A 27,924-nucleotide genomic window follows, 5' to 3' on the forward strand; every position below is an offset into this window, starting at 1 on the left:
GGGAGTATTGCAGTGTTGATCATACCAAAACATAAATAACTCTGGGTAAACATGTCCCTCATGATTCTTCTCACCAATTCACATTGTCCTTTCCTGTCCATCTCAGTCTTTAAGCCACAGCTTAGTCTCTGGCACACACAGTTTTCTTAGTTATGTTCTTGGGCAGCTAAAGAATGGATTGTAGACTACTTACCTGGTCTCAATTCTAAAGTGGAATTTGTTGACAGGTCCTGTATTCAGAATTATGTTGGAGAACCAAGGCCTTGGACAAAGGGAAACCAGGGGGCCGCAATAGGGTGTCTATGGGGCTCCTACTAGGCATCTCACCACTGACACGCTAAATGACAATGTTTTAAAGCACAACTCCCAATCACTTTCTCCTCATTGAAGTCTGTGAGGAGTCAGTAATGCGAGGCAGAAAACTGCTTGTAGATTTAAAAAATATGCCATTTTATTAAAGGAAATATAGTGAGAAAATACCTTGCTTGCCCTACTCTACAGAGGAATTCCCTACCTAGTCTAAAGGCTAAGGGACAATTTATTAGCATGGGTAAACTGGCCCATACACTAAACAACCAACATACAAAAAAAATGAAATAGCAACACAATATAATAAATAATATTGACACCGTATCAGAATGGCTTTCTTGAAAGTTCAAAGTCAAAACAAAAGTTCATCAAACAAAAATCCACTCGTGACAATTCTTTGTTCCTGGGTGAAAAGATCCCCTTCCAACTTCCCGGAAGAAAATAGCACCAATGGTAATCCTGGTTCTGATGATTAACTGCCTCTGCTTCTAGCTAAATTGCCACAGTTCAAAAGAAAGTGTGATATTCCTGAAATATCAATAATATACACTTCTTTACAACTTCTTCAGTTACAACTGTATATTTGGTATATTTTTCAGGATGTTTTCTCTGTGCTGCTGCTTCTATTTCCAACAACCACACTTCTACTGTTGGTGCTATAAGAACAGTCACGTTTGTCCCATCGTGCATTACTGCTTCAACCACTATAATGTGACATTTGCTGACAACTTTATATACCACCACAGTGCAGGTGGAACTACTACGGCTTCAGTACTTGTGAATTATTAGGTAGATTTCAACCAGACACTCAATCTCTACAGGTAGGCAAGGCACTCTTCTGTTTAATAGCTTTCCTAACAGGGGCAGCCTCTTTGGCTCTCCAGTCTGTATAACTACCACAAGAACAACCTACTTCTGTTCACAAGACCCTTTGCCTTCTAGCTTCAACAGTTTGCCACATCACAGGTTGTCTTCTACTTCAGGGAATTCTTTACAAGCATGTATTTCCACTTCTCCAGATTTACACCAACCTTTTCATCAGGTTTCAGCCCAAGTAATTACCCTGGAGCTTATGTGCCACTCTCTCAGCTTCAGGTAACAATGGGGTACTTGTTTCTTATGTCTCTTGTATGTTAACAACTTCACAAGACAGTTGGTTTGTTCTTTAATGATAGGCATAACAGGTTTCATTCTAAAGGGGACTGTCTACTGTCTTGGATAATGCTTGTTTGTATCATTGAGGATTTTAGACTTAACTTTGTTAAATACAATAAATATTGATTGTGGATACAGTAAAGAGTTCAGTCTTTGAGGTGAAAACACAATAGGGCACGTGCAACCTTCCTTTCAAACAGTTTCTAAGGTTTAAAGTTGAATAAAACCTTGTGTTCCCATATAACATATAATGGTAAAAAATGAAGTTCAGATTTCTTTCGGGAATTTTAATTAGGCACACGTGATCTCCTTTTGTTATAGTTTTCACTCTGCTAATTGTGACTTGTATACAAACAAGTTTAGGTATTAGGTAATGTTTACGAAATGTTCTATCAGCTTGATTAAAGACACGCCATGGCTACATTATACAGCAAACAGTCTTGGATACACTAACAATGCGTTTCAAGTGCTTTAGCTTCTCATGTAAGTAGTGATCTTCAGCGTTACATGTGAGTGCTACAATTCCACTGATGGGAAGACCTCTACTCCAATAAACAGTTTTTCCTCCCATTAACTCTAACACATGTCAATTAGGATCTCGTTACAGTTAACTGCAAGGTTTGCAAAGTGCACTTGAACGTCGTTCTTCACTCACCAGCTTCAGTGACACTGGTCCTGCAGGTTGCACTGCTTCCCTGACTTCCTTCATTTTTATTTTACTACTTCTGGCTTGTTGAGGACCCACACCCTTCTACAGCATGGGTGTCTTCGGTTTGTTCACTTGATGTGGTAGTTTCCTTTTCTCCTCCCACCTTTGGCTTGCCTTCTGCTTCTGGCGTAGTCTCCCACACTTCTACAGCTCTGCAATCAGTGCAACACATCTCACATGGGGAAAGGCTAGCCTCCAGCACCTCTTCCGCTGCACAGCCTCTGCAATTGAGAGTTTGACAGAAAAGGACTCTCTCAGAGCTTGCAGCTGAAATCTGCTGTCTCCACGCTCCGGTATCCCTTCTATTCTGCCACTTTCTCATGATTTTCCAGCCTCATGCTTCTCCTCTACTACAGCCATCCTTTCAGTCCGCATTTCAGCTCCTTCTGCTTTTGCTTTCTTGCTGGGACCTTTTATGCCTTCTCAGCTTGTGTATTAGGCTTCAGTTGTGAGCCCTTAGCTCTGATTGCCTCACTCCTGCAATGGCTACTAGACCTAATTGCCTGACTTCTACATATGCATGCCTCTCCAGCCCTCTTCTTTGCCTCTAGGATTCTGGGGCTTGTAGTTTGTTCTAAAAAAGATAGGTTTTTCAACTTTTTTAAGAGAGGGGCTGTGAGAGTTAACTTTCACAGAGGAAGATGGTGCAAAGAAGACAACATTTCCATAATCCTTTGTATTGCACTCTGGGAATTGAAGAGGGCATTTAGTTTTAGATACCAAAAATGGTCTTGCTTTTGGTATAGTGTGCTTTGATGTTACAACTTTAGGGTTCACAACCTTAGATCTCATGTGAGGTTGAGAGACATTAAAATGACAGTAAGCCATAACCTCCTTTTTTACAGTGGTAAGAGTCGCTCTGCCAGAGGAAAAATACTTTATCTCATTCCACAGAATCTCCTCACCACCCTGGGCCCTGTATCCTCACAGGTGATCCTCCCACCGTACAGAACCCCATGGCTGGGATCAGGAAGTGTCTGCCTTCCCAGGCCACCTGGGAGAAGACTTTAGGCAGAATTTCAGTGAGGGATGTGCATGATTCTTCACAAGTCTCACCATAAGCTCATCCCCTACTTGTCTCATCTTCTTTTCTATTCAAAGTCTCCTCGTCCTGCACCTCCATTCACTACCTGATCTTCCGCCTGCCCTCCCCTACTTTTCTATCAACATCCTCTATTATTTCTTCTTCTTACCTCTACTTTTTTCCACCTCCTGAAATCTTTCCACCTCACCTCTGTTTTTTTTCACCCTCCTCTTCCACTTTGTCTGTCCAACTCCTGGTAATCTGCATTTACACCTCTCCTCTCATACTTTTCTTTAATCACCTACTTGTTGTTTACCTGCCTCTCCTCAATATTAGGCTCCTCCGCAGACATGTCTTCATGAGTCGCCACCTCTTGCCCACTATTCCTTCCTAGGCATCTTTGTATCAATCACCAGCTTCTTTATCACCTCCTTCTCTTCCCAGCCTCTTCATTCTCTCCCGAGCTAATGTCTCCATCTTTCTGCAGACTCCCAAATTTCTCCTCAGCCCCCTACTTCTTGCTCCAGCTCCTAATGTATTCTCCAACCATCTGCTATCTTCTTTTCCTTGTTGACAGGTGACAGACCAAGCAGCATCAGCCATCGCTATGTGTTTGTGCAGTCTGTTGTCTAACTATTTTCTTTTCTTAGGTTCAGTCATGGTAGTGTGTCGTGTCTGCAAAATGTGCTGCCTGTGTTGTGTCTGTTTAGCCGCTCCTATGCATGGCATGGCTCTGTCATTATTGGTTTAGGTTATATCCGATTGGGGACTGGGGGTTCTCAGTAACTCTGCTGCTCTCTCCCTGCTTGACACATTATATCCCGGCCCTCTTAGGTGTCTCCCAGTTTGTTGGGTTCTGGTGTGGATAATTCTGCTTGGTGTTTGGCAATTGCTACACCTGGTTCTTTGACAGTACTCTTGCAGTGTGTACTAATTTGACTCTGCCCTCTTCCATTCTAAATTCATGTCTCTACAATTTAAACAGCAACTCAGGATTGGAAATGTATGATGCTGGGAAGGTGTTCATGCCATTCAGCCTATTCACTTTCTCATCATGGCCTCAGCCTTTGTCTTGGCTTTCCCTGATGCTCAATTTTCAATCTGATGGGGTGCAAAGGAGGTCCACCACACACTCAGTGAGTACTGTGATCTGTTTTCCTTCTTTCTCCTGACAGAATCCCAATGTCATATATGTAACGACTCTGTGTGTACTGTAGCTCATGAATACAGTCCATGCTCTCTTGCCTTGACAAGAACCCATTGCATTAGGTAACATGAGCTTTCTGAACTGTTATCTGCATAGCAAATTGTTACTAAAGAGGGCTTGCTTTTCCAAGGAGCCCTATAATTGTTTATTTATAATGCACTTAATACCCAGAGGTTTCTAAGCACGGACCGGGATCGAACTTGTGTTGCTCAGCGTCTTCTTGCTTCCAAGATGATTGTGTTGCCCCTGAGCCATCCTCCCTGAGCTATCCTCCCGAGTCCCTATGATTGCCCATCCTTCATACAACCCTATACTTCATAAAAGGGTCAGTGTCACAGGGCTTCATGTGACAAGCTCCTTCCCCTTTTTGGTGGAATGGGCCAGAGTGCCACGTGATCCATTCAATGCCACCCCCATGCCCAGCAAAATGCAACTTGTGGCGTCACTTGGCTTTCCCCCCAGCCAGACAGGGGACTCAGTCACATACGGCACTAAAGTTAAAACTTGATTGTAGCCCCTCCTGAGTGGGCACAATCCCTTCGAACTGTTTATTTGACCTGGTATTTTCTCAGTAGAGGGGCTCTCAATTCCTTATATTAGGTTGTCCATGGTTGACATGTCAATGGGACAGTGTTAGTCTTTAATAAACATTCAGATTATAACTCTTTGCCCCCACTGGATCAGTACAGTTCGTATTGGGAGACGTAGTTGCTGACTACTTAGTACACATCATCACATTATCAGGATGCTTGAATAATACATATTTAATGTCCAATGGAAGGATAACAAAAGAAAGTGTGGATTTTGATTGCAGCTATTCCAGTTTCCCCACCGTACTCATTGATTTAACTTATGCTGCATGGTCTTCTGCAACACTACAACAGGCTGCTATTAGCCTAGATAATACAATATAGTAGATACAATCAATGCCTATACACTACCAGGCATAAACAAAATTAAAATGTTGAAAAGTGCAGATTTCAGATCCAAGTCTTCGAGTAGTTCACCAGTGTGCACATTGTGGTGGCCGTGTTTTGCTGCATGGTATCAAGTATTAAAACATCAGGAATGCTTAAACGTGAGGATTATATAGTTTTAGGTCCTTCCTAGCTCAGCACAGTTACATGTTTAATTGTACTGATTACAGATAAAGGCAAGAAATAATTGTCCTAGTCCTGACCCAGAGATACCCTGATGACCACTGCTGCTGTCATCCAATTTTATGCATGTCAATGAGCTACAGCAGCAAGATGGAAAAATAAGGAAGACAATAATGACAATCAGATGCTTCTAGATGCTTCAGGGAGAGGCCGTAGAGCCACCTGTTGTTGTTTTAAATAGGTAGCATCAGGGTAATATTGTTTACTTTTAATATTGAAAGTTATTTTAGAAAAATGTTTTCAAATCAAGCACCAATGAAAAACAGAGTATCTAATAGTGGTATCATCTGTGTCTCCAGAGTCTTTTTTGCTTCTTTTTCTTAATTCTTTATTTGCCTTCAACCTCACAGATTGTTTAAGATGTCTTAAGAAAGACAAGTTCTATTATGTCAGCAAAGGAAGCAGGTTACAGTAGACTTCTTCAGGATGTATTGCTAATGACGTAACCATCATTGGCATGGCTCTTAAACGTTGTAGTACTTATATGCTTCACTCTGTAGACTTGATGCCTTGGGACACTTTGTATCTTTGGCTTTGACTTATGTTCCTTAGTTTTAGGAAGCCTGACCCCATCTCTTCCAAATCATACGATTGAAGGGGTGGAATTTGCATCTTATTCTCATGCCCTCTTAGCGACCAGCTATTTATCTTCTAGAGAAAAACTCGCCAAAAAAGGTGCTGCAAGGATTTGGTCTTTCAACTCTATGAAACAATTAGTGCTTGCCCAGGAAGCTGATGTAAATAAGAAAAAAGAGAGTAGCCCTTCCCTCCCATTATCTCCAAAAAAGACACCAAGGTCAGTGTGGTGACTCAATATCAGAAATCAATTCCCAAAACACCCACTATTATAAATAGGGGTGTACCGAATAGTAACTTTACTATTCGGCTGAATACCGAATAGTTGGCCTAAGTAATCGGCCAGGGCCGAATAATTACCAAATAGTAGATTACTAATGGAAATGTGTCAAGATATGCAGAACAAGCTAAAACCGTTGGCTTTGCCAATGCCTGTTTTAACAGGACTTCATTGAAGGACATGCTTATAAATAGATCATAGCTGTAACTAAGCTTTAGAAGGGGAGGGCCCTGAAGGAGACATTATGGGCACTGCTGGTGGTGCAGAGAGGAGGAGGAGGGAGAGAGTGCTGCATTCAGTTGTCTGCCAGCACATTCTATCTGTTCATATGTGAACACGTGAATCCCCTGCAGGCAGTGAATTGACCTGTCTTGCACGTAATGCAGAAGCTGCTCTGGCTGATGTGGCTCACATAAGATGCACACCAGCAAAAGTAGGAACTGGTCCAGAATGATTGGCTGCTGCCTTCTGCCATCGGTAATGCATGCTGGCCATAAGCACAGTGGAATTCGCCTCTCTGAAGTGCAGAGGCAATCACTAACAGAGTTGTCATCACCCGTGGAGCCAGTTTCTGCATTGCCAATTGAGCCCTGCCTTTACTGCACTAGATCACAATGTTAGAAACACACCAACGGAGGAAATAATGAATTATAATTACTACAAAACCATTAAGAAAACACAAAAGCCTAAAGTGAAACAAAGGCAGAGATCATGTGAAGACACTGCTTGCTGTCCTCGGCACAACTGTCACACCTGGTGCAGCTCACACTGTAACATTGATATGCTTAAAGCATAGCACAATGCGAGAGTTAAACCAAGTAAGTATTTTTTTTTCTTTTAAACAACAAAACTGTACAAAGCTATTAGAATGAACAAATCTCGACTGGGCACTGCTCAGCAGGAGTCCCTCTGTGATCATTACCACCCACAAACAGAAAACAAATCCGTACAGCAAACAATCCAGGTTGCACCGGCACACTTCAAGGCACTATAGACATGCAAATGCCAACACCCAGCTGCCAAGCACACTGAAAACACACACTTAACTTGACTAAATGCAAGGTGCTAAAATGTTTCCCCATTTACGGCAACAAACTTGGCAATACAGACAACATTGCTTGTTGGCTCCAGGTGCTGTCCTTCTCTCTGATGTGGACCTAGAGGATGATGGCATTGCACTCCATAGTGCCTATCCCCTGCCTCCTGCTCGCCTTTGGACTGGACTACTAAATCTTCCCGGGCTTTGCCATGCACACCAATCCCCGTGGAGTGGAAATGTGAAATGTCCGATTCTACCGGTGGCGTGGCAGATGCTGCACATCACCCTGTGTCCAGCACACCCCATGCAACTCTTGCAAAGTAATTTCCACCGATAACACCCTGCCGTCTCTGTCATGTTCTGGCAGTGCCAGCTGCAGGGCTCCTCAGTGCCCAGTCATTCTTACACTGTTGAACCCTTCCCCAAACCCACATAGCCACTTCCACCTCCTCGAATGCTCTCATGTATCTCAGGTGTCCGCTTCGGTCACCCTCTGGCACTTTTATTTCATTCTCCGCTCACATTGTATGTCACCCTGCTTGTGACTAGTAAATAGCATACACCTGAAAAAAAAGTGGCCCATTACAAAACAGGTGCATCTTTTAAACAGCCAGTGAACCGCTGAAGCACACATGCATTTAACCAGAGCCTGATGTAACAGGAGGGATCCAACGTGTGAAGTTCAAAACACAAGCACTGTTACAGTCGTGACATCTCTAGAGAGTGGGGTGGATACCCAGTTCAAAGGGACAGTAAAGGCACTCACCGATCCTTAAAATGGTGCAGCGCCAGAGCCCAGTGGCATTGGTTATTTAAACTTTTCAAAAAAGGTCAGGTTGGCTATGTCCAGACGTGATCGTCCTGATATGTCACAACAGCAACCTCCACAGCCTGATGCTCCTGTGCACTTAGACAGGGTGCAGACATATCAACAGGCATATAAAACAACTGCTGCTATTGAGTATTACAGTGAATTCAGATTTGTAAACTTTGATCAGTTATGGCCCTTGGGACACTGGCTATCTGCTATAATAGAAGCCATAGAAACACTGGTCAGGCGTATATTAGAAACTGTTGGACCCAACAATTTCATACAGATACGCATGGACGCTGACGGTTTAACCAGGCCCTTATTTACAAGGCGATCCACAAGCAATGTCTTCTGCGTTTTACAATTTCTGGAAAATCTGAGGGGGCTCATTCAGAGTAAGACCGGAATTATGTGTTTTTCTCCATTAAGAATCATTGCGGTAGTTGTCAGACTCCGCTCCTGAGGTATTTACAGACCTTTGAACAAACTCATCCAGAGACATATTCAAAAATATAAAAGTAGCTGGCAGTTAAATTTCTATCACGGACCATTAATTGTGTGTCTGACGTCTCATAGTTTTAATCAAACCGCAGAGCTGTACAGATGCAGATATACATGATAAAGCATTGAAAGCCCATAGAAAGTTGAGTATTTTGATGTACACTCCTGTATGCTTTGGACAGTTGGCTGTCTTTGAGCGTTATTTCGCTGGAGCCATCTAAAAATGGTACTTCCACAGAGGTGTATGGCGATCCGTCCCACAAACGACAACCCTTTCTATGGTATAACATTTCTACAAAACTTCCTAAGGGCTAAAAACCTCTAAAAGCATTGTAATAATGTTTTCAACAACCAAAATAAACACAGCTATCACTATCAGTGTTGCTTGTGCTTAAGAGACGAGTGTAAAACGCTTAAGGAGAGACCTTCAAAATGCCTGCAATGTCACACCTTTAAGAGGTCATGTGTTTGTCTAAACAATCACATTGAGAAATTAGCCGTGGGGGCTGTCATGTGTGAACCATGTTCTGACTGCCCCACGTTCAGGAAATGTACCGCCAAGAGTCATAAATGTAATGGGTTAAATTGTCCTTTATGCAAAGTGTCTGTTGTCAATATGGCTGAACACCGGTGTTATATGACACCAGATAAACCTCGAAAGAAAATTGAGGATTATATTGGATATGACATGAAATCCAGGCAGGAGGATATAACACACCAGCCAAACTACATTTATGGCAGACATCTGACAGGTGATAGTTGTTGGGAGTTCAAGGGCGATACGTGTGTGAGTGATTTTGTTGGCACCTTTGTAACAACTAAATTTACAGGCTACATGTTGATAGCTCATTGTGCCAAACAGTAGGACGGCTACTTTATACTCAAACAATTGGCGAAGGAGCAAATTAGATTGGAACTTATCACACTGGGTGCTAAACTCATGTCAATGCTTGTGGTAGCATTGTAAATATGTTTTATGGACTCCTTGAACTTCCTACCCATGAAACCCAGTAAACTGCCAAAAGCTTCTAGATTTCTTGGTTGAAAGGTCTTCTTTCCACATCTTTTCAACACAACAGATAATCAAAACGATGTAGGCCCGATCCCAGCCTCTGCTCAATATGATGTTCAGAAAATGATGGCTAGTGAGAAAGACCAATTCATGATGTGGTTTAAGGCAAAGCGTATTTGAATTTTGCCAGGAATTAAGAGCTTACTGTAAAGTAGATGTAAACATTTTAAGATAGGCAAGTAATTTGTACAGGGAGGGCATCATTACTCATGTCAAACGTTGATCCTTTTAAATGTTTCATGCTGGCTAGTTTTTATATTCAGACCTACAGGCAATTGTACATAAAGCCTGAAATGATTGCCCTAAGATTTATACCACAAATGTCAAAAACATTACTCCACAGCGGCTCTTATGCATAGCAGAGACCAAAAACATTGTGATACAACATGGTCATCATCGATTATTTGGTGACAGAGGGTGGCCAGAGCGCTAAACTATAAACATCCTTTACTCAGTAGTCGTCTCATCAATGCAATCTAAGCATACTGTCAGGCTGAGTGGTCTTGGTCGTGGTCTGCAGAGGCTGCTGAACCCCCACAATCCCCCTAAAGTGTAACACTCAGAGCCCAATTATCTTACAGCTCTGCCTATTACACCCCCAAGGGAAAAGAGGAAGTGGATAAAATAAAAACACCAGGTTGGCAGCGTCAAGACCCATCTCTGAACCTGCAGATGGAATAGAAAACAAATACAATACACTTTAGTCTCAGTGCCTGGATTATCTGCTTCCTTTGTATCCTTAATTAAGTAGTCAAAGAAACCATACCTGGTACTTCTCTATGAATGCCTAGAGAAGTTTGGGAAGACTTGCTGAAGGATGAAAGCTCTCAGCTTTCTGTGTTCAGCTTGCAGCCTTGAGAGCTTTCTTGAAAGTATCATGGATTGATACAGTATCCTACTGCCTCCTTCAGAAAGCCTTATAGTTCTCAGCTCAGATTCATTCCAAGAGATGTAGCATGCACCCCAAATGTTCAGAACATACTGCCTAAAAGGTTCAATTCCTTAGGAGCTTTATTCCTCTGCTAGAATTAGCTGACAATATGCTGTGGGTCTGTCAAGTTTCAAAACAGTAACACTTATGTGCAGCTCTCTGTGCCTTTTGACATCTTGCAGGGAAAAACAATCAGTGAAGAGCACAAATAAGAACTTGAGCACTCACAAGTAACAGAGTCACAATCCTTGCCTGATCCGCGCTCGCACAAGGGTTGCAACATGCACTAGTGAATCACGCGCACACGTGGAAACGAGGACACAGTTTTAAAGGAGAATCGCGCACGCGCAGAAGAAGGAAAGCGAGCAGGAGCCTACCGCGCATACGCGGAAATTCAGACGCAATTTCTTTGAAGAGACTCTGTGCACACGCGCAACACAAACTCCTTCCTGAACAGATCCGCGCATGCGCGTAAAAGAAACGCGAACTTGAGACTGCCGTGCACACGTGAAAACACAGGCACTGATCTTGGTGACTTCCCGCGCACGCGCGTATCACCAACTCTTTCCAGAGATAACCACGCACGTGCGCAGACCCGACGGAAGGTTGAAATTTCATAGCTCTCTCGTGCACCTTTACGCCGCGCCTAAACCCCACAACTCGTGCAGGCACCTGCTTCATCAAACTGGAGTTTGGTACACTTATTCAGTCAGAAAATACTTTTAAAACAAATATGAGTACGGGCCACTTAAAAGAAGGTTACAGATGCCCAGCACTCGTGTGTCACTGCATTATTTAAAAATGAATCCTTAGGATAGCGTTACTTGAATAGAACTGCACAGTCTTTGCACTGGAATAAATATTTACAGAATAAAACAAAGCCAAATGGCTAAACACTTATCTCCTGTTTTTCCTGAGAAACTCCTGCCTTACTGGATAATGAAGATCCACTGCACTCCAAACAGACTTCAGAATAATTCTCCTGACTCGACTCCTGAATTAAACTCCGAGATATAATCTCTACTTCCATAAAACACTAAACTCTAGTTATATAGTGTTATTTAAAACCCACCGTGATAAGCGACAACTAGCTGTGATAGCTTGACAGATGTATCCAATCAAAACACGTTTCATCATGGAGGCATTTGACGACGTTATCAGTAAACTCTACGGATACCTGTTGGTTGATTCAAAAAAGAAACAACTCAAGAGGATTATAGATTGTGCACCGATATAGTCCCACGTGGTGCACCCACTGTCTACACCACTAAAAAGGCATCTAAAACTTATGGAAAACACCCTTAGCTACAGTACCTCATCAGTAGCTGTTACAGCTTTCAACATGTCTGCATGCATACAGAGAAACATTTTGCTCCTCAAAAATGCTTGTGTAGACAACCATCCAGCAATGCAAGGCCATTCTAGCTATGCCTCTGGCGATCTGGTGGCCGCTACTTCTGAAATTACAAGAAGGTTGATTATTGATGCACACCTCGAAATTAATGAAAATTATGAGCTCATTCGAAAAATGTTTAGAGTTAATTTTAGGTGCGGGGGAGGAACTGGGGCCATGGCACAAGACCCCAACATATAAGAAACAAATAGGAAGAGGATTCAGCCTAGGAACCCTCCCGTCCCCTGCACACTTTCAGGTGTTTGGACAAAGTCCACTACTGTATTTTGGTATTAATACGAAGAAAATATAAACCAGGAAACCCAGTTTTGCAATTTTAGAATAAAAATGTATATTTTGAATATCAAGTGCATATTATTTCAAAGGAAGAACATTACAAATTCAAGAAGCAAACAATGCATAAATAGGTCACAACAAATTTGCAGAGATAGTGGAATCCAATTCATGTGGCGACGCGTTTCAAGGATACTTTCCTCTTCTTTATATGGCCAAAATTGAATTCTTGATACAAAAAAAAAGAAGAAGAAGAACATTTGTACATATTTACATTTTTTACCTTAGAATAGTTCATATTACATATGCTGTACATTCCGATATCATCAGTTAACAAATCTGTGTCATTATTTGAATAAAAACACACCAAAGTAAGTACAATCGATCCTGTACCCATAGGGCACATTAATTCATATTTCAATTCTAGGTGATGGGCCGCTACTTCTGAAATTACCAGAACACTTGAAAGGGATACATTCCCCTAACACAACATCAAGTAAGTATGTTAAAAAAGAAGAAGGGTGGGGGGGCGCTCGAGAGCTCGAGCAAGATGGCGGTGCGGTTATGCTGCTCTGGTTAAGGAGGGTGAAAAAAACGTGCAATTGTATACAAGTTGTTCCACATGGTTAGTGACCGAAATGGATGGTGAGCGCAGGCTACAGACATCAGACTGTTGCTGACTTCAATCGCTCATCTGGCCGGGGAATGTCTCATGTGAGGGTGACATGCAGAAGACTGTGCTGAGCTGGGAGATGGATCACAGCTCTGTTGCGTGGGTCCTGCGAGGAGCCTTTGCGTGAGATGGCCCACAGTCGGAAGAGAGGGCACCAGACTCTCCCTGCTGTGCGGCAGAGTGATGGAGGAACTGACAATTGCGGTTGATGAGGGAGTGTGGGGTGATTCAGCAGGCACACCATCCCAGGTGAGGCTCCCGCTTGCCCCAGCTATTCCCAGACTGTGCGTCTGAGCGGAGCACGGCATAACCCCGGCAACACCCCTTCCGGGAGGAACCCGATGATACATTAACAACACAACGGCGGCGGTAGGCTCACCGGCACTGTTGTTACCGGACCGGCAGAGTACAAGTTTGCGGGCCGGATGGCCTCCCACCCGCCAGGTCTGACCTGGTGAGCAGAAAGGCACCCGCTCGCAGACCTTGACGGCAGCTCCAGCACCATTACGAATGGTGCTGGTGCTACCGTCTTCCCCATTCCCATTGAGTCCTCTGGGACTCAAATGGGAATGGGGAGTAACTTTTTCTGATGCCTGGCTTCAGGGACCACCGGGGCTGTAATGCCCTGGTGCTTCCTCATTGCCAGGCAGTGGAAAAAATACACTACTCCGGCGGCAGCCTGCCATTTTTATCGGCACGGCCGGAGTTGTAATGAGGCCCATAGAATTGGTGGTGTCCATATTGCAAGAACAGCGGAGGTCGTTGCCCCTCCCACCACAGAGCTAACTAGGCTGCCCACACAGAGACAGACCATGAATCCAAAGGGGCCCATTAGATGAGTGCGAGGTGGGAGCTGTGCACCCCTGCAAGATACCAGTCTTGGGTGGCACAGGGCACCCGCGACAGACAAACCTCCCTCCTAACACGTATCAAAGGGCTGGATAGCAACAGAATGCTCTGCCGACAGCACTGGGCAAAGTGAGGGATACATGGCAACAAATGAAATGAGACCTCAATGGATTAAATGATGTTAAGTGCTTTGTGCGGTCATAGTGCCCCGCCTGCCTCTCTCACCAGCGGACTCATACTCTCGTGGCCGCCCCACACATCAATAACTGGTGGTAGGAGAACCCCCCATCACCACAGACACGGAGCACCGACAATCCACCCTGCCCATCCAAATGACATACCTCCAGGGCCCAACTCAACCTTGCTGAAGGATCCTTAGATATGAACTGATTCTCCTTTACTTCTGCTCACTTGCTTACACTGAAGGGCCGAGACTCAGATACAGAGAAGAACTCCAGCTAGCCTGAACCTTGTTTAAATTAATACCCCATCACGGGCAAACGCCCCGCTCAGTCTGCTGGTTTTGTTGAAGCACACCCACTGGGCGCCTACAACCTTCAAAACCTGTAGCCCAAGCTGATGCTCTGAAACCTTTATCTGCCCCTGCTTATCTAACTCCTCAGCCTCGATCTGGGGCCTACCGGACGTGCCAAATGTGGGGCAGGTGTAGAAGTCTACCACACACCAAGCATCTGCAGAAACATCCCTGAACAGCAACTGAAAACAGGGTACAGCATACCCCTCTAATGCATCACCAGCCCACCACTGAGGCATGGCAAAGAATCCAACTGTTAACAGCATCCGCAGTGGCAGTGCTCCAACCCCAGCATAAATACCCACACGTCTATCTATGCACCAGCACATCAAGATGGACGTACAAAACCAATTACAAACACTCCTCATGGAAATGAGGGCAATTGGCCACAGCACTCAAGAAACAAACGTCACAGTCTCGAAATCAAGCGAGACATCCAAGACATGCAGACCCGCCTAATGCCCAAGCAGAACGCACAACAGATAATGAACAACGGATTAGTGCACTTGAGGACAATAGCGCAGTGGCGGCCACGGATCTTGACGGCCTCATTAAGGAAGTACTGCGCCTTCGGGGGGAAGGTGGAGGACCAGGAAAATCGGTCACAGCACAACAACCTGTGCTGCGTTGGCCTCCTTGAGGAGCAGGAGGGTACAGATCTCGAGGCTTACTCATATTGCTTCTTTCAAGACCATCTACATATACAAGACCCAAGATCACATGTCATTGAGAGAATGCACAAGGCCCCAGTACCCTGACCGCAAGCTAAAGATCATCCACAACCCATGACAATGATGGACTCAACTTCCAACACAAGGTGGCCATACTACGCGCCTAGAGAGCAGCGAGCACAATCTGTGTGGAGGGGTCAGAAATCTGTATCTTCAACGATTACTCTGCCGAAGTATCTCGACGAAGGAAGAGATTTGACCCATTATTCTTTGCACTATAAGGCACAAACCACAAATTCTATCTCAAATTCCCTGGGTTCTGATGCATTCAACCGGATAGAAAATGCCACTCTTTCGACGTTCCAGGGGACGCGTGTTGTTTATTATGGCAGCAGGACCTTGTCTCTACAGACTTCTCCGCTGAAGCAGAGGACGAAAGACCACCCCATCAAATGGATGCTGCGCAATGGCACCTTCAACAACAACAGTGCCCACGGGGGAAGCAACAATGCTCTGGCAGATGCCTACATGGGCCCGATCGTGAGGACTCTCGCCCTCCAACGTGAGAGATACTGGCCCATGCTGCTTTCTTCTATTCAACATCATCACGCAAACCCCGCCAGAACTTCTTAGTGTCCATGCGATGGAGTCACCCAGTGTCAGAATATACATTAATTGATGCAATCCTTATGCACCCAGAACAAACTAACCCATGAAGATGACAACAAAACATTCCACCTTTTAAGGAGAGACATCCCCAGCACCCCCCCAGGGTCAACCGGTATCACTGGTTGCCCTGACGGATCACACCAGCATGCCAATGGATGGGTGAGATCTGTATTATCTCCCCCATACCCTCCAGGGCATGGGTTCTTAGGAAGTTGTATTGGGATTTCAATAGCTTATCGCAATGCTGAAGTTATGGCCTATAGGTTTGTGGCCTTGTTTGTTATGTTAATGTTCATAACCACACACACACACAGATAAACCACAATCTGCTTGATATGGGAATCGTACCAAAATGTCGACCTGACAATTGCGACAGACGTAAATGACATTTTGTTTTTGTTTTTGACACCCACTTACACCACATATATACGTGGGGGTATAGAATATAATATTAATATGGGGGTGAAGCGGGGGGTCTCCCCCTGCATATATATGTGGTGTAAAGGGGTAAAAAATAGTCTGCATTTTCGGCCATTGCAATAATGTCTTAGATCCCATGATCATCACTGCTATCTAGAACATGCACCATATCCATGCTCACCTACTCCCATTTGCACAACAATCTTGGATCCAAGGTAATGGCCGGACTCGCCTAGTGACACTTAATGTACATGGGCTTTGTCACCCAATCAAAAGGCGACGGGTCCTTACGTACCTGTGTGACACAGTGCAATATCGCATTTCAACAAGAAACACACCTCAATGTACATAAATCAGGAAAATTAAACCGAGGTTGGATCGGAAAAAGAGGAGCGTCAATCCTAATTCACAAACTTCAAATTCCATGTAATGATAATGACGTCTTATTTATATAGCGCCTTAATCCAAAGTGCTTCACAGAGCACATATTTACATACAATATCACCCAACCGAAGTTGGTACTCATTTATCGACCTCGGAAGGATGAAAGGCTGAGTTGGTCTTGTTGGGGTTCGAACCTGCAACCTGCAGATCACCCTCAGATCGCAGCAGTGAGCGCTCAACCCGCTGAGCTATCTTACCGGCTATGGACTCCACACCCTCTTAGATAAAGATGGTAGATATGTTCTAATTCAGTGCCTGATCCGACAACACCTCCTAACTCTCCTGAACATATACGCCCCAACGTTCTTCACAACGATTTTTGCAAAAAATGCACAATACATGGGGAATCTCACACTTATCGGAGGGGATTGGATCATAATTCTTGATGTGACACTGGACCCCAACCCCCCGCTAGCACGCTACCTTACTAACCCTATGACCGATTTGGGATTGTTAGATATATATGGTGGACTCTTTACCCATAACAGCGCTATTACACTTTCTACTCACACTGTCATAGATCATACTCTAGGCTGGACTATTGGGTTACCCCAGGAAGGCCCTATCACAAATTACTCAATGCCCGATACTCCCCATAATGGCCTCTGACCATGCACCGGTACTTCTTCAGGTGGAACTCCCGGGGGGCCCTCCTGATAGGCCACCTTGATGTATTAATTTAAGGGCACTGGCATACCCAGATTTTCTCGAGCATCTCAACGAAGACACAATCTGTTCTGGCAAACCAACCTGACCCCAGGCTTTTCGCCACCACCTGCTGGGATGCATGTAAACTCTTTCTTAGAGGCTAATGCATTTGACGATGGGCCATCAAATGAAATATACAGAAGGAACGGGAACTCCAGATCACTGCTGATATTACACTAGCAGAATTACGACAAAAACGGTCCAGAGACACCTCCACCTATGATCGACTTAATAAATTAAGAGCGGAGCTGAAGCAAATCATTCCCAAAGAGTACAAAAATCGTTCACTAGCTGGTCACATACCTATTACCATGATGCCGACAGACCCATTCACCTAATGGCGCTGGCGCTCTGCACCAGACAAGCATCCCAGCACATAAGTGCCATTCAGGATCGGTCTGGGAACCTGTTAACTAGCAAAAAAGACATCAACAGTCACTTTGCAGAATAAACAGTCACTTTGCAGAATATTATAGCAAACCCGAACCCAATCACCCCTGACTACATTGATAAGTTCATTGCCACTCTTCAACTAAAATCAATTTGCGACTCGCAAAGAATATAACTTGGAGCACCGATCACAGGATAAGAAATTACCCAAGCCATCTCCTCTCTAACAACGGGAAAGGCGTCTGGACCAGATGGCATACCTGTAGATTTATATAAAGCAATGACAGACCACCTAGCCCCATTACTTGAAACTGTATTCGCAGAGGCACTGAGACGGGGCCACCTGCCTACGTCGATGTTGGCAGCCAACATAATTGCCTTCCATAAAGAGGGCTGTGACCCGAAGGACTACGGTTCTTAGTGGCCCATAGCACTAATTAACGCTGAGGGCAAAATGTTGGCTATATGCCTAGCATGCAGAATAGAGAAAACTCCCCCCAACTAATCCACAAAGATCAGACAGGCTTTATCACTGGTCGCCACTCAGTGGACAACATTAGGCGATTGCTACATGTACATGCCAGAAGAGGCGTCTCAGAAAAATGGTACTTACGGTAGATGCTGAAAAAGCATTCGATAAAGTCAGATGGGATTTTATGTTTAGGGGACTAACAGCGTATGGTTTCCCATCAACACTCCTAGGGATAATAAGACTACTATATACTAACTCCCAAGCCTCAATGACCACTAACGGAACTGCCTCGAACATGTTTACTCTATACTCAGGTACTAGACAGGGGTGTCCCCTCTCCCCTCTTTTATATGCATTGTCCATGGAACTGCTAGATAAAAAGCTATGCACTGACCCACAATGGAGCGTGGTGATAAGACAGTCAGAAGAACATCAAATATCCCTATACACTGATGACCTCCTGGTTTATGTTAGCAACCCCTCAGTGTCGATCCGAGGTTTGCACCATCTGTTTCACAAGTACGGACCTATGACGGGGTACAAGGTAAATTGAACAAAATCGGAGGTCCTCCCCCTCAGACCCGATATACCTTGGGATCCAGGCGGGTTAGCTCATTTTCACCTCCAACTCCAATCCATCAAATACCTGGGGGTTCATGTTGCCCCGTCTGTCGAAGAAATTTCAGATTTGAACTACCCACCTAACCTGGTTAAGATCATAGCAGACCTCCTTAGATGGATCACACTCCCCTTGTCATTGGCAGGCCACATCAACACCTCTAAGATGAATTGCCTCCCGGAACTAACTTATATACCTCGCAATGATGCTACCCTTCGCCCCAATGCAACAAATGTTCAAAGATCTTGACTTACAACTGGCCAAATTCATCTGGCGAGGCAAAAAGGTAAGGGTCATACTGGAGATCTTACAGGCCTCTAAGGACGATGGGGGATAAGCAGTACCTTCCTGGCAGACCTATTATCAGTCAGCCCAAATATGCTGGGCCAAATTATGGTTTGATACATCAGATACATCTAGTTGGAGGTCGATGAAACTCTCCTTAATTACACCACATACCCCCACAGAAACCCTAGCTATCCCACTAAATAAACTTCAAGCATATCAGAACACACCCAATTATAGGCCCAACACTGACACAATGGATGGCATAGGATGAGACAACAGCTGGCTCCAACATCTGGTCGGCTCCAGCCTGGATCAGCATTCGAGCTATCCTCTCATATGGCCTACACCACACGTTACACAAGCACCAGGATTCTTAATGGCCCGAGATCGGAGTACAATATGTATATGATGGGGATGTACAGATGGGGACCCAAGAAGCTAGCAAATTACTCTGGCTTCAGCACACAGAGTGGATTCATTACCTCACTATACGAGAAGTGATTAGATCCAACACAACCAGTCAGTCACTGCAGACAGAGCACTGCATCGGTGGATGAACTAGAAATAGAGCAAAACCCAACCGAATAACCGCGAATATGCTCATTTTATACCATTTGTACCCCGAACAATATCAAACGTAACATAACCCTTGAAGCACAATGGTCCGACGACCTCAATATCCCAATAGACGTGGGTGATTTATATGATTACTTCGAAAACATAACACTGTCATCACACAACATCCGGCAACAGAGAAATTCAGTATAAGATGATCCAAAGGCTATACTGCATGCCCAGTAAACTTCACTGCAGGGGCCTTATTCGTTACCCTATGTGCTTGAGACAAAGCAAAGAGGTAGGCACGATGGGCCACATCCTGTGGTCATGTCCACTGATTAAAACATACTGGGAAATAGTCCACAAATGGATCATCCAAATACCCAATGTGACGATTGACCTAGCCCCGGGACCAATGCTGTTTGTTGCAGATGAAGTAGACTGGCACACAGACCCAATTATAAGAAAACTGGCCCATACAGTCCTCTTCTCGGCACGCAAGCTTCTTATCGTGCAATGGAAAGTATCCAAAGCCCCTAACAAACACGCATGTCTATCGATGATTTCCAATATGTGCTTGCTGAAATGCCCAGTTATGAGACGGAGAGCCACACCAGAACAAGCAGACCGCTTTAAAGATGTATTGGACACATATATCGAATAAGGTGACCAATCAAGCAGGGCATTTTTGGTTATATATCTCTCGTAAGTGTACTGTTTACCTAAAGTACAATCATTCTTGGTCCTCCCCCATACAACGCCCCCACCACAGGACACAGTTAACTGTGAAGTGAAGCTAATCATGCTAATGGGTGCCCCCTATCAGAGTTTCTGGGAATAGATAGTCAAAAATACTACAATGTATTTGTATTATGGTGCTTATTTTCACTGTTACAAATACAGTCACAAATTATTCTTTGGGTGGGGGGTGAGCAAATTATCATTATCATTGTAACATCCTCAATTAATGTTTTGGAAAGGGGAAAGGTGTGGGTGGTTACGGATTGTTGATATTACAACATGGCCTATGTTCCAGGCTGACTGTTCATGTAAAACTGTTTATTATATGCACTGCAAATACCTATTAAAAATAAGTTTTTTTAAAAAAAAAGGGGGAATCATCAAGAAACTAGTTAATACATGGGTATCCATACGGGCTAAAAGAAAAGGGGTCTCTCAGCCCGGCAGATTCATAGGATCTCTCATAATCATAGCTCTACCGCTAATCACCAGATTGCTCTGGGGTCAGTGATCGAGCATGCTCACTAATTGTATTTGGTGGACAAACACCATTTAGAAGCCCTGGCACCCACACCCCCAGAGGATTGGAATATACCGAAGGTTGCAAACATATGTCTCAACTCTGAAATGAAGGATGTTTTAAACAAGGCTTATTTAATGGATCATGATAAAGAGACTGTATACACAAATATTCTACATAAATACTTAAATCATGCTAGGCACATCGATGCAGAAAAGAACAAACTAACATTATACATGCCACCCAGAGAATCTAACACTGTGAAGGTTCCACAGGAAGTAGAACCGGTTGTGGCGGACGTGGTGAATACACTTAGCCAGTACTATATACCTTATGTGGAACTACTGCTACATAAAATGGAACTTGAAAAGGATTTGGTGGTGTGGACCGATAGGGGAGAATTTACCTACCGAGATAGATGCAAAGGGCTCAAACCTGCATGATCTAGTATGGGGGATTACAAGTCGACAATGAACTTCTATACAAAATGCCCCAAGCGTCTGGAACGAGTTTATGCAGATAGTTGCTGATTTAAATATCCGGACAACCGTTCTAGGGAATGTTACCCAACAAAGCTTTCTGGAGAGGTTAAAAGCTGTTGACCCCACTACCCCACACCAACACAGTCCTATAAATACATCCAAGCCAATGACCCCTGTAAACATATCGCGATCGCCTGGTCCTGAAACAAGGTGATATACCATGGGCTTTAAAGACTCTTTACCTACCACTCACGATACTTTGATGACCCTGCCATGCTATACCTGTGAAGCGCCTAGACCTTGCAGAAGATATATACATCATTGTTGGTTGTCTGATTAATGCAAACATGTTGTTTAACTGTATTAAATATAACTGTTCAAGTATAACTGATGCCTTTTCTTCTTTCTGTATTAGGTCTTTAATAAATACATATTTTTACAAGTAATAAGAAGGACTGGTTGTTTATTACATTGGCACATCTATGTATAATAACACATGACACTTGTTGATTATTTTATTCATACAACATAACATACACATCTGCATTTCTAACACAGGGTAAAAAGTCTGCAAGTTCTATACATGCTGTTTAATGTCTTATTATTAAAGAATATCATTTCACTTGCGATTGTTCGTGTGCATTTTCAAAACAGCCGACAGCGATCACCATTCGAACATTTGACTGATAAAGAATATACAGTGTTGTCTGCATGTAATTGCTTTAGAGTCTTGGACCGGCATTGGTGGTATAATGTAAATATTTTGCAATTGTTTTTACGTAACACATGAATACTCTGGTGAATATGGAGTGTTGCAGAAAGTGTGCCAAGCTGTCAAACACTGTTAGTGTATACCTGCTATACGCGCTCTGAAACACTTGTGTACGAGCGAGCGCGATACAAATAAAATATCATATCATATCATATACCCCTCCATTCACAGAGCTATCCAATGGGTTGCAGTTTTCACCAACATGTTAACAGGGTGACTGCAGGGTAGTCGCATGGGGCAAGTATCGCTGGCATACACACAGTAAAACAATTTCCTGGGATGTCTATTATCAGTCAGGAATCAGTTTATCTGTAATCTATACATTATATATCAAAGAGTATGTTTCTCTGCATATTGATCTTGAGAACGCTATCGAAAAAATGCTCCACGCTAGAGTGCATAGATCCTAGGTTTTCTTCAAACTTTATATCAGCTAATAAGTTCCCACTCCTCAATAGGTTGCAATGTCCTGATGATGCGTAGTTGGGTCTTAGATGTATGCCAGTACTGTGTAGGTGTGGATATATTTATTGCAGGGGAGTGCAACTGCCACATCATGCTTGTGCTTTCCTGGAACAGACACCAGCCCCATGCACTCCCTGATTTTGTTTTGAAAGTCCAAAGTTAGGTGCATATGCTTCGGTTGGGATCAAGAAACCATCCATATGCAACGCTGCATAGTTCATGTTACAGTGTTTGAAGTCGAATCGTATGTGCCAGTCAGCGATGCTGTTTCAACAATCGCCATGATGATTATTTTTGGGAGTTGCCCCAGGAGCAGGTTGTCTTGACTGGTACCCCAGCTACCGGTAGGTATGCTTAAGACTTTAAGGGCTATCATCTCAACCGGATACTTCACGTTAGATATCTGCCTGTACTAGTCTAACGGTTGAAGAGGTGCTCACATATTTAATGAACAGGCTAGCCAATATGATGACTAGCTTGTATAGTTCAGCATCCCTGCTGATGAGAGAGAAAGTATCCATGTTTTGGGATAGTTTCAATTTTTTGGTCAATGCTGTTGATCAACAGTTTATCCTGGAAGAAAAGGTCAGAATGTGGATGTCCTATTACATCAAATGTTCTACTGAACGTGGCGTAGTGGGCTCTCTTTATGAACCCTGTGTTGTCACCAGCCAGAGCAGTGGCATCCAATTGCCCTGCAGTGTCTCAGTGAAAGAGACAAGCCAAGAATTGGTTTTCCAAGGCATCAGGCCACATTTTATTATGCTCTCTATATAGGCCGTTAGGCGTACATATTATCACTATGTGTTATCATTCAATCGCCCAGTGTTACATCCACCTGGTTGAATGTTGTGGCTATGGGGTATGCGATCATAGCCACTCGTGTGCCAGCCGCAATGTTGGTGCCGTTGGCTTTTGTTATTTTACAAGTTAGATTCAGCAATGTGTCGTTCAAATCCAGAAACATGTCAGTAGACCCTGATAAAAAGAATGCTATGGGGGCTAATGGCAATGGCGCTGTCAGAGGTGACACCTCTATGAAAGAACTGTTCACGTTGCTGGTTTGGGTCAAAGGTACACTGAAGAGATCAAGCTCTGATTTCACACAGTCCCTGGAGGAACCATGTAAGAAGGCCATTGTTCTGTAGAAGATAAACCGCCCTTGTGTGTTTTAGGGCAAACACGCTTCTTCTTAGTTTGATGTCTATGTCGGGCCGTTGAGCTTCTTTACTTGATGGGTTTCGGAGGGCTGCGTAGATTTGATGTGGACCTCTTCCTCTTAACACTCCCATGAGGTAAATAAATTAAGCCTGATCCGTCCTGCCCCTCCTTTTTCTGATTGGTGAGATGATTAGCAACTGCTATTGTCACACTCCCCATTACGTCTTTTGCAATAATGGTGGCAGCCGTTTTCACATATGGTTTAGCTAATTCGTAGCCGTGGTTCAGGAAGTGGATTGTGCGTCTAAATAGACTTCTAAAGATACTGTCGAGCCCTGCTCCATACATTAGCGGGTTTCTAATAAAGTATGGCTGATAACTGTAGCCAGCCCGGGTCATAAAATATTCTACATAGGTCCTGGGGACACCATAGTTCTTCACCATAGCCATTGTAACAATGTTGTATTAGTCTTTAAGCAGCAGTGGTCAGAAGTGCAACCGCAGGCAGATATTTCCATATTGAAATAACACAAACTGCCCTTGATTGTCTTTTATCTGAATGTTGATGGTGTCGAAATGGTTTTTGCACACAGGGGCATAATCAGGTTTGCTTTATTGAATTTTCACAATATTAATGTTGCTACCTCTGACCTCCACGATTCTCAGTAATGGTGCATAGATATCCCCCACCCTTTGACACTCCACTATATTGCTGTAAATTAGTAAGCTGTAAAAACCCCTGTAATATCAGCTCAGCATTTGTCCCACGGCTCCTCTGCTTCCAACGTGTTGCATGATTCCCAGTATGTTACGCAGACTCCGCATTGTTGTAATCCTGACAGACACATCCAGACCTTGGAGAAAAACTTTCCTCTGGGACGGGTCTAGATGTTACACTGTGTCACCATACTCTGGTATGGTTGATATGCTTTCGTTGATGACTCCTGTATATTTGGTTAGTAGCCCTCAGCGAACCATCCCAATGAAAGCCTCTGAGGGTTTGTTTGTTTTATGATAAACATGGCGTCCACGCGCCCAAAGTATCCCATGAGCAGACGTATTGAACTTCTGGAAGCGCCACAGTCCACTGTCCTTCCGAATTTACAAGTTTGGCCAGCTTGTCAGTGAAGTTGGATATTTTGTTCTCTGGGAATGTATCTGTGGTGGCGTTGCTGGGGAGCATAATGTAAAAAGGTGTAGACTCCATGACCTTCCCACTATACACCCGTGGCCTCTAGAGAGCTGGCGTCCACCCAACTGTTGAATTTCACAGGCCACCCCAACCATTTCACTAGATATTGCATCCTAGCACCTTGCCCATTACTAGTTATGACTTTTTTTATTCTATAAACTCTGTATTGGCCTTTGCTGACCTTTTGGATCTCCTCCCTACAAGAAACACATTGAACAGCTTCCCCTAAGTAATCGATTATTCTGTATATATATATATATATATATATATATATATATATATATATATAAAGACCTTCACGGAGAGCCACTCCATCTATGGTAAATATCTCATTGTTGTAGTTCTGCTCATACCCCCTTGGAAAGACGGCCTTGAGTTTTGGGATTCACACATGAATACCCTTTGTAAGGGGAGTTCATGTCTCCTTTTCAAAAAGTCTTTTGGCATACTGGTTTTTCCAGACCTCCTAAGGAATTCTGGGGTGTTATAGCCACAGGTGTACTTTTAATAGATATATGATGTGTGTTGTTATACACATTTGTAAATGGGGGTAACACATCCACGTATCTATGGGTGTTTTGAGCTGTGAAAAAATGCCAGATCTGTGTTTTAAAAGCGTGTATAAAACATTCTACAGTAGAGGCTTTAACCTCAGAGTGTGTTATCAAATGGTGCACTCCTGGCAGCTGGCAGGGCAGACTGATGTCCTGCTAGGGAAAGGAAGGAGGAGCCCAGCCTGTGTTGCAGCAGAGCTGCTTTCATTAATTTAATCCTGGGCCGTGGAGCGGAGGGGCTAGCGGGGCAGGCTGTTGTCCTGCTGGGGAAAGGAAGGAGGAGTCCAGCACAGCCTGTGTTGCAGCTGAAGCTGCTTTCATTCATTTATTCCTGGGCCGTGGAGCGGAGCGGCTTGTGGGTCAGGCTATTGTCCTGCTGTTGTCTCTACTACTGTAGTAGTTGGAGTTACTTTATCTACACCACAGCATGGGCTTTTTTCTAAGCTTTGTTTTGATATTTGCTGCTTTGGTGCTTGTTGCCTGCTGAATTTGGGTTATTTGGAGACCCGTTCAATTCTATGCTTGCAAGTGGGATGCAGGCGGTTTACTGGTTTGCCTTAAGGGGGACTTTGTGTGTGACCTCCTGATCCCCGGCTTTTCCGCGAACAGTGATTAGTGTTCACTGACATATTGGGAATTTTAGAGGTTTTCCAATGGCACTGGATTTTGTGCTGACTTGTTTTTTTCTCCTCATCACTTGTCATTCCTAAAAGGAAACGTAAGGCAGATTTTTTTGTATCCAAAAACCCCAAGAAGAAGTTAACGGAGACTAGGATGAAAAAAGTTGGGGGTTCTCAATCTGTTGGATACTTATTTACAGGCAATGGTGGGGAACATAGAAGAGCAAATCTTAGTCACCAAGAGGGCTACTGTGGCAGCTATCCAGAATGAGTCCTCTATTGGTCCCTTGAATCTACCTATTACCTCCCCCAACTCCATTAATTTAAGTAATGGCACAGATATTATCCAGGAGAGCCCACTTGGGAAGGATGCTATAGTGCAGACAGTTAATGTTAACAATCTGTCTGCTTCCCCATCTTCTGGTAAGAACCTGGTCACTGTCACTACTATTACTACTATTTCCACTAGCACTGCTATCACTGGCACCACTGTCACTACTGGCTTGCAGCTCCACACTCCTTACAGACTTGCCTACTTTGGAGGCCTATCATTCATGTAGCGAGGATGCTCTATGGAGTCACGTACAACTTTTAGAGGATTTTTTGGATAGGAAATGTCAACCCATCTTAACCGCAATAAATAGCGGCCTTTAGACAGACTGTTCTGGGATCTTTTGCTATTATGGGTGACTCTCTGAGGGGCTTGAAAAAGGGTTTATGCAACAGGATTTTTCAAGGGTTGATATAATTAACAAGGCATTGAATATATCAAAGTTATTTAGTGGTGCCTTAGAGAGATCTGCTAGCAAGGAAGATGTAACCTGGCCTATGAATGTTGGGAGGGTAACAAGAGTTTGGAATTACTGGCCAAGGATTCTTTGGGGCAGCCCTATGGCACACCCAATTTTGTGGGTAATTTCCAAGTGGTGCAAGGGGGGGGGGACTTCTACTTCCATATTAGAACCACTTCCAGAGGTGGCCCATTTGGTGAGTGTAATCATGGAGGTGCCCCTGTTAGCAGTGGGCAGTAAGGAGTCTACCCTCTCATTAATAAACAAAGCCAGTCACTCGGTAAATACTAAATTATCCAGCTCCAAAATGAACCCACATTTGATCCTTCTGACCAAGAGGGTCAGTTGGTTTGGTCCTCCTAAAAAGCATCAAAGGTGACTGTGTGGTTGTTACTTTTGCTAAGCCAGATCTCATGAACTATCTACTCAACTCTAATTTGTTCATGCCCTATCCCACAGTGAGACATCTTCATAGAAGAAGTTTGGCTCCTCTGGCTAATTTCCGCCCACTCTTTTATACCCCTGAGTGGCTCTGTAATTGCTCCCATTGTTGTTGAGGAAAGGATGCAGGAGACTCTTCCATCTGGGGGTGTAGCAGGTGAACGGTTGGGTGGAAATCACCGAGGAAATTATGCAATGGAGCTCACCTCTTCAGCTGAGCACTTCTGTGCATCAAGGGGCAGTGGTGTTAGCTAACCACCTTAAGGCCCTATTTACAATTTAGGAAATCGATTGACTTCTTTTGGGTCCTACAACACTCTTTCAACCCATAACTTCTCAAGGAGTAAACCTTTTAGGGGGAGTCTGGGTCCCCCTAACCTTTAAAGGCTATGCATTTTCTGTCATGGAATATTGCTTTAGCAAACTCT

This window comes from Ambystoma mexicanum, chromosome 10, assembly GCF_040938575.1.
Source record: "Ambystoma mexicanum isolate Mex_15411 chromosome 10, UKY_AmexF1_1, whole genome shotgun sequence".
NCBI lineage: Eukaryota > Metazoa > Chordata > Amphibia > Caudata > Ambystomatidae > Ambystoma > Ambystoma mexicanum.